The following is an 8,454-nucleotide window of genomic DNA, read 5'->3' on the forward strand; positions in this document are numbered from 1 at the left end:
TCCTATGGGCAATTATAGACGCAAATTTAACCTGAGCTGCATGTCTTTGGACTGAGGAGGTGACGCTAATCACCGAATCTGAGCCTTTTTTATCACTTACTGCTCCTTTATTCCTCAATAATATATATTATTTTCCTTTTGTTTAAATTGTTAATATTTTTTTGAATGTCTCCTTATTTAAACTGTACATTGTTAATACTTTTAAAAATATTTTTTACTTATTTAATTGCTGATATCTTTTTTTATATCTCTAGTTTAAACTGCTTGTTAACTATTTATTGTTATTTTTATTAAAGCTCCTCTCTATCTTGCTGCTGTAATAGCGGAAATGTCTCCATTGTGGGACTAATAAAGGAAATCCTGATCTTATCTCTTATCTTAATTACCATAAGTTCCCATTAGCACTTCCTTTAGCTGCGTCACAAAGTGACAGCAAATGTTCCAGCCTCTCTTACAAGACTAGATAGAAGATTATTATGAATGTAAAGCTGAGAAACTGTAAAGCACAGAAGCATCAAGGTCAGAGTCAAGTCCTGGTTTGAGTCAGAGATAAATATCATCATAATAAATTAATCTACAGTTGATCCAATAACAACGGAAAGGAGCGCCCACTTTTAGATTAAAAAACCTCAGTCAGTATATATGTAGAAGTGGCATTAATGCAACATTAAAATCCTGTCACTTTGACTTAATGAACCTTTCAATTTAAGGTTTCTCAGGTAGAAAAAGAAGTAAAAGCGTCAAATCGTTGGTGTAAGTGGAGCTGTGATGATTGTGGATGATTACAGCAGAATAACGTGATTATTTTTATGCTTTTGAACCTTTCTGTAAGTCTAGACTTTTACCACCAATCAGCCTGTAAACAGTTAAAGCTCTGATTGGTCGAGCATGTCATGTCAGAGGCTTAAATTCCTGCTGTCACAAATATTCTGTACTGCTCTATTAGGCATTACTTACATCTTTCTAATATTTACATGATCACAAAATGTAATTGATATCAATGCAACAAAGCTGGAATAAAAAAATCTGTACATTTAAAAAAAAAAATACAAGTAAAATAAGTCTGTTGCTGCTGGGCACTTATTGTTGAAGAGTTCAAACTACTCAGGGAAACCCCCCAAAACACACACACACACACACACACACACACACACACAGGACCAGCCAATCACAGAGTGACACCAAACAGTTTGTGATGTTTAAATAAAAAGTTAATCACATTGAAACACTTTGTGACATTTGTGGCTGAAACATAATCTTTTATAATAGTTTAAATATCACCACTCACTCATTCATTCATTGTCTCACACACAAACTCTCTCACACTCACTCATGCAAAGTCAAAGTAAAGACCACGTGCAGTGAAGCCCCCCTTCCTCCACACACACACACACACACACACACACATAAACACACCTCCACTCAGCCTCTAAAAGTATCATAAACAAACTTACATTTCATCTTCTCTGCTGCCGCTGTAGTAAACAAACCTCCTTCTGAGTCCAGTGTGTGTACTGTACGTGTGTGTGTTTGTGTGTGTGTGGACAAAATGTAAAAGTTCCCTTTTATAGCATAGCAGCATGACACATCACCTGAGTCATCAGCAGCCATCGTCCGTCGCCCATTCAAGCATCGACGCCCACGCTGCCCCCCCTCCTCTCACCCCCCTCATATGAAACAGCCTCAAATGTCTTTGTTTGTTGGGACCATTTTGATGAAGTCAACATGAATAAAATATGATAAAAGAATTGAGAAAATACCAAATTGAGCAACTCTCTCTCCTTCCTCCCACCTCCCTCTGAAGCCTGATGTCATCACCTCACTTTTCTTTTTTTTTTTTCCTTTTGTCTCTTGTTTAATAAAATTGACGCCAAAAATATGAATAAACTTCACTTGCAACAAGAAGAACAAATCATTTAGGTTTGCTTTGGTACTTGTATATATAGTATTTTTGCTTCATTTACTTTATTTTATTTGTTTATTTATTATGTTTTTGGGTTTGTACATATTGGCACTGTTTGCACCTGGTGAGGAGGAGAATACAAACTCTTAATTTTCCGACTAAGCCTGGATTTTTTAATTTTTGACGAGATTGATAGAAGAACCCTGCGACAACAATATAATATATAATCATGGAAAAAATGATTAGACCAACCTTGTTTTCTTCAATTTCTTGTTCATTTTAATGCCTGGTACAACTAAAGGTACATTTGTTTGGACAAATATAATGATAACAACAAAAATAGCTCATAAGAGTTTAATTTTAGAGCTGATATCTAGACATTTTTATGTTTTTCTTGATCTGCCGAGTTTTTTTTTCATTGTTTTTTTCCCTCCTTTCCTCTCCTCATGTTTTGCTGTATTTCTTTTCTTTCGTCTCTGTCTTCCTGTCCTGTTCACCTCTGTCATATTATATGTGTGTTTTATACGTTTTGGACGGGTTGATTGCAAATTTCGTTGTGCTAGTACTTGTTACTTTGTGTAATGACAATAAAGACTTCTGATTCTAATTTTGTCAAGAAAACCGTGGAAAATGTCTAGATATCAGCTCTTAAATGAAACTCTTATCAGCTATTTTTGTTGTTATTATTAATATTTGTCCAAACAAATGTACCTTTAGTTGCACCAGGAATTAAAATGAACAATAAATTGAAGAAAACAAGGGTGATAACTTTTTCCATGACTGTATAAACCACGTTTCTGGATGCTGAAACCTCCTTTAAAATATCTTCTCTGCTAACAGGGAAAAAGGAAATCATGTAACTGGAAAAGTCAAGCGTGCAGATAAAGTGACGACATCCCAGCAGCAGAGTTCATTAATAAGAAATGCAGGAAAGATGATAAAGTAAAGTAAACAAAGACGTCCTTCCTCCTGTCACAGTCCGGAGAAACACTGTAAACCACGATGAATGTGCTCTTGAACTCCAGCTGCTCCACCAGCTACAACTCGCTGACCTCCGGCCACTAACAACTTTGATAAAAACCCTTAACGGGAACTAAAACTCACCAATAAAGGAAATTTGGCGGTTTTAATGAATTGCACACTTCTGTTTTTCCCACATATTTTACTCTACACTCTTGCCTAGAAATTTCTAGGCTTTTGAAATGATTTCATTTAATGACGGTTTAATTTATCAGTCCTTGTTTTCTGGAACTTGTGGTTATACTTGTGAAATTCTGAAGAGTTTCAGTTGCTGGTGTGATGAGTCTTCAGGGTTTTGGCCATTCCCCTCAGTCAAAGTCATCTAACAACTAAGAACTGAAACTTTTTGTGTCGGACACGTAACTGTTTTAGTTTGAATGTGGATGAAGCCTGATTTAAGTGGCTACAATCAATATTTTCATACTGGAAATGTATCTAACGGTGATGTTAAAACAAATAACATGATGATGTGAAAGAGGTGATTAACCTACAGAGAGCTACAGTTCACTATTTACAGAAATGTGCTGTATTATTATTTATTTTTTTTACAGGGTTTTTCTTGTTTTTTTCTACATAAAGTGCAAATGCCATTTAAAAAAGTGTTTTTAATGTTGTTGTGAAATTTATGAATTAATATCATTGGACATTTTTTAACAGTATTATTCAATTGCCAAAAGGTCTTAAATGTTAATTTACAGTGAATTCTATGTAAAAAAAACAAAAAAAACAATAAAAAAATAAATGTTTTTTTTTTACATAAAAACTTTAAATTTAATGTCAAAGAAAAAGTACACTGTAAAAAATATTTCCAGAACTGTACTGTATTTTTTTACAGGGTTTTTCTTGTGTGCAAATGCCATTTAAATTTTTTTTTATTACAAATATTTATCATAAAAAGGAAGTTGAAATTTGTGAATTAATATAATTGGATATTATACTTTTTTTTTTTACAGTATTATTCAATTAATCTTAAATGTTAATTTACAGTGAATTCTATGATTAAAATAATTAAATAAATCAATGAATAAATAAATAAAGACGCATCTTGCTATATGTAAAATTGAGGCAACACTTAGTAATAAACAATGCTAAAAATAAAAAAATTAAAAAAAGTCTGGCAGCAATTAATAATAATTAATGAATTATTAAAGAAAAAAATATCCAAAATTCTGTAATTTTAAAGAAATTATGTGTTAAATAAGTTACGGTTGTTTACTGTTATTTGCCTATAAGTGTGAGATAAGACTTTTTTTTTTTTTTTTTATACCTTTTTTTAGTTTTTAAGTTATTTTAAAAGATGCCCTCTGTAGAGCTCATGTCCCACAGCCCTTCAGCCCTGCAGGACCGTTTTCTTTATCCTGCTCCCGACCTCACCCACAAATATTTTATCCATGCATGCGCCCGGCCCTGATCAACAGAGTTCATCATCAAATGATTGTTTTTAGTTTGTTGTTAAATTCTTTGTTTTTTGAATGGAGTTGTGCTGACGCTGAGGCAGCTCAGAGCAGGAATGTGCAGCCGCTGAGCGGTTCATGACCTGCTACTGAACTTCTGACTTCATCCTTTTAATTTTATCACTAGATAAAGTCCTGATGCTGTCTGAAACTTGTTGTTGTTGTTATCAAAAAATATATATACTCTGCAATGCTTTTTTTAAAGGTACAACACAACCGATACCCCACAATGAGCATAAATGGAGCTTTACTTTTCCCTCTCACTGCTCTTGTAGCGTTGTTTCTGGCTGCAGCAGGCTAGTGATGGCCAAATGAAGCTTCATGAACCATTTTCTTTATTTTCTGAGCTGACTAGAGCTTCCATCAACAAATGTCTCTGTGCATTTTGACGATTCTCGTGAGAAAAGCTTGATGGAAACAGCAAAATTTGATAAAACTTGATCAAAAATTTGTTTTTACACTCTCTTGAGGTGTTTTTCTCTTTTTCGAAGAGTAGTTAATGTGCTAAATGAGAGATAAAAACGTCTCTTTTTCTGAATAGGTTCTGACGTAGCGAATATTAACTCATATGACTGATCAGCTGATTTCTCTGACATTAAAGATTAATTTCAAGCATTCCAGTTAAATTAATTCCTGAAGATTTCTCTCCATTTTCTCTTGTTTATGTCCAAAGTCTGATTACCAATCTCTTTTTTGTTGTTGTTTTCTCTCTTCTTCTTCTTCTTCTTCTTCTTCTCCTGTTTACTGACAGATTATCCTACAACAACACGTCACACTGCCATCTTCTGACCAAAGTTTGTTACTGCAGCTTAGTTTATTTGCTCTAAACCAGCTGATAGAAACTCACTTATTCACATTTTCTTCAATGCAACATTTCAAAATTTGTAATGGAACTAATGGAAACACACTTTCTGTCTGTGCTTGGCTGTGTATAATGTATTTTGTTTTTACTGCTGTCTTTGAACTCACCATCATGTTTTGGTTAAAACCCATACCCAGGTGGTATTTTTCCTACTATTACTATTGCAAAATTAGTTGTGCGGACGGAAACTTTATGGCATGAGCAGGTTCAGCTTCTGTTCAATAAGTCACGACTTACTCACGCAGTGTAAGTCATGCTGGATGAAAGTGTCAGCTAAAAGAAAAAAGGCTAAATTGTCGCATCATTATATTACTCACTACTTTTACTAAATGTCAGTTTGGCGTGTGTTAAAGCTGCACCGTCAGTGGGTTCATGTTGCATCTGAGGAATGACGTTGCAGCGTTTCCAAGAAGCTGCAAGTTTCCTGCTTCCTATGAAATGTTGGTGATAGTTTACTACCACCCACTAGGACACACAAGACTTTACATATGAGAGCTGCAGCTCCCAGACCTCCTCTTCTTTCTGTAATATCAATATGTTTCTGTCATCAGACCGCAGATGGTGTTCTGCATCAAACGCTGAACTTTGAGCCAGTGAAAGTGATGCACGGAAACATACGTCATAACGGTTGCAGGGCTGACTCGCTCTCTGTCCTTTTGTTATCACAGATAACACCATATGGGGTAATGGAGCGGCCGCCTGCTTCACTGTGTGTGTTAGGAGGTTTGGGGGGGGGGGGGCTTGCACTCAATAGTGGTTTTCACAGGCTCGCTAATCATTTCCCCAACCACCCACGCTCCGGATATCTTCTACTTTTGAACTTTTTCTCTCTCTCTCTCTCTTTTCTGACCTCTGTTGAAGACAGGAATGTGAGGAATGCAGAAATGAATGGGCGAGTGGGGGAGGCAGCATGCAAATGAGTGACGGGTGAAGGTTTTTTTTTTGTTTTTTTGGTTCTGTGAATGTGATAGGAGCTGAGAGAAAGTTGGAAAAAAATGCAGAAGTGTTGTTTATCATTACACTTATTACTGGAACCAACAGAGCACACTCTAGTCTAAACAAGGCATGATGCAACCTGTGCTAAGACTTTTAGTGAGTGCATGAAAATATTTTTTTGTGGCGTTGGGCCCGTAGACGCTTTGACACGGATTGTCTATTTTTAGAGATCAAACACTGGCACAGACTAAACTGCCACTAATTTAATCACATTAGGCAGGAATTCTGCATGGCAGCCAGACAACAGCCAGATCTGCACCATAGACAGCGAGTGAAGCGTGAAATCAAAGCGCAGATTGAAGTGACCGGCGTGTCAGTGCTTCCTGTGGAATTTCTTGAGGATATGGGAGAGTCTGTCTGTGACCCCGACACGACTCTGATCTCACTCTGGGTTCCTTTCCAGGAAGTTTAGATCATCATATATATGGACAGTTATGTTATGCAGCTGTTACTTTTTCCAAGCCAGACACAAGTTGATGTTTTCAGACTCGTCTGTGTCTGTGAGTTACCACGTTAGCTCTAACGGTCACAGATTCTGCTCTTCTGTCACCTCTTTTTCCGGTTGTTGAAGGTTTTTTTATGCTCTTGGATGCACAACTGATGATGGATGACAAAAGTGGCCAGAAAGTTTCTGTCACAGAAGCCAGGAGGAACATGTCATCCACACATGTTAGGATGCAGTAAAACTGGACTTTGTAGGCTGTAAAACCAAGAGTTCAGTTTGTCAGGTACATGCAACGTTTATTAGTGTGTTGGTCATTCTGTCTGCTTGATGATCCCATTTCGCTGCAATAAAAATGATTGAAGTGAGACAAACAGACTGTGAACATCTTATTTACCAAGATACACTGCCCAGCCACTTTATTAGGTACACCTGATCAACTGCTCGTTAATGGGATCCATGCTACTTTTTCCAAGCCAGACATGAGTTGATGTTTTCAGACTCGTCTGTCTGTGAGTTACCACGTTAGCTCTAACAGATTCTGCTCTTCTGTCACCTCTTTTTTCCAGTTGTTGAAGGTTTTTTTTGTTTTATGGTCTTGGATGCACAACTGATGATGGATGACAAAAGTAGCCAGAAAGTTTCTGTCACAGAAGCCAGGAGGAACATGTCATCCACACATGTTTGCATGCAGTAAAACTAGAATAAGTAGGCTGCAAAACCAACAGTTCAGTTTGTCAGGTACATGGTCAGGCAGTGTGCTTGATGATCCCATTTTTCTGCAATAAAAGACTGTCAACGTCTCTTTTGCCAAGATACAATCTCCAGCCACTTTATTAGGTACACCTGATCAACTGCTCATTAAAGCATTCTATGTTACTTTTTCAAACCAGGACACAAGTTGATGTTTTCACCACGTGAGCTCTAAAAAGTCACAGATTCTGCTCTTCTGTCACCTCTTTTTCCGGTTGTTGAAGGTTTTTTATGATCTTGGATGCACATCTGGTGATGGATGACAAAAGTGTCCAGAAAGTTTCTGTCACAGAAGCCAGGAGGAACATGTCATCCACACATGTTAGGATGCTGCATAACCAAGAGGTCAGTTTGTCAGGTGCAGACAATGTTTTTAAGAGTTTTTATACGAGTTTTTGGTCAGTGAGTCTGCTTGATAATCCTAAAAGTGAGATGAACAGACTGTCAACGTCTCTATTACCAAGATACACTCACCAGCCACTTTATTAGGTACACCTGTGCAACTGCTCGTTAATGCAAATAACTAATGATCCAATTACATGGCAGCAACTCAATGCATTTATTCATGTAGACATGGTGAAGACGAGCTGCTGGAGGTCAAACTGAGCATCAGAATGAGAAAGAAGGGGGATTTAAGAGACTTTGAATCTTGCATGGTTGTTGGTCTTATTCTTATTGAGTATTTCAGAAACTGTAAATCTAGAGATGGTTGTTAGATCAGCAGAGAACGGTCCAAGAAAGAGAAAATATCCAGTTAGCGGCACTTCTCTGGGCCAGAATGCCCAAACGGTCTTCTGCAAAGTCTGCAGAAGACCGTCTCTGAATGCACAACAACACAACCTTGAAACACCACTTTATTAGGTACACCTTGCTGGCTAATAGCTTAATTTAGCAAATTAAAACAAGTTTTAGAATTGTATATTCAGTTTCTGCCAATATGTCCATATTAAACCTAAACTCTACACAGGACTGCTTCAAAACACATTTATTTATCCATATATATATATTCCTATTAATTGGCTGT

The sequence above is a fragment of the Centropristis striata genome, chromosome 14 (assembly GCF_030273125.1).
Source record: "Centropristis striata isolate RG_2023a ecotype Rhode Island chromosome 14, C.striata_1.0, whole genome shotgun sequence".
NCBI classification, from domain to species: domain Eukaryota; kingdom Metazoa; phylum Chordata; class Actinopteri; order Perciformes; family Serranidae; genus Centropristis; species Centropristis striata.